Source organism: Theropithecus gelada, chromosome 3 (assembly GCF_003255815.1).
Source record: "Theropithecus gelada isolate Dixy chromosome 3, Tgel_1.0, whole genome shotgun sequence".
Lineage (NCBI taxonomy): Eukaryota > Metazoa > Chordata > Mammalia > Primates > Cercopithecidae > Theropithecus > Theropithecus gelada.
The window spans coordinates 15,065,325-15,065,648 of record NC_037670.1 but is presented as its reverse complement, the minus strand read 5'-3'; positions in this window follow the sequence as shown (position 1 = coordinate 15,065,648).

Below are 324 nucleotides of genomic sequence, written 5' to 3'. Positions count from 1 at the left end.
CCCACACCTACCTATCCATCCGCACACCCACCCACACACCCACCCACTCACCCATCCATCCACACACCCCCCCACTCACCCATCCATCCACACACCCACCCATCCATCCATTAACACACCCACCCACCCATCCATCCACCCACCCACTCACCCATCCATCTACACACCCACCCACACACCCACCCATCCATCCACACACCCACCCACCCATCCACATACCCATCCATCCACACACCCACCCACCCACCTATCCATCTGCAACCCACCCACCCATCCACCCACCCATCCACACACCCACCCACCCATCCACACACCCACCCACCC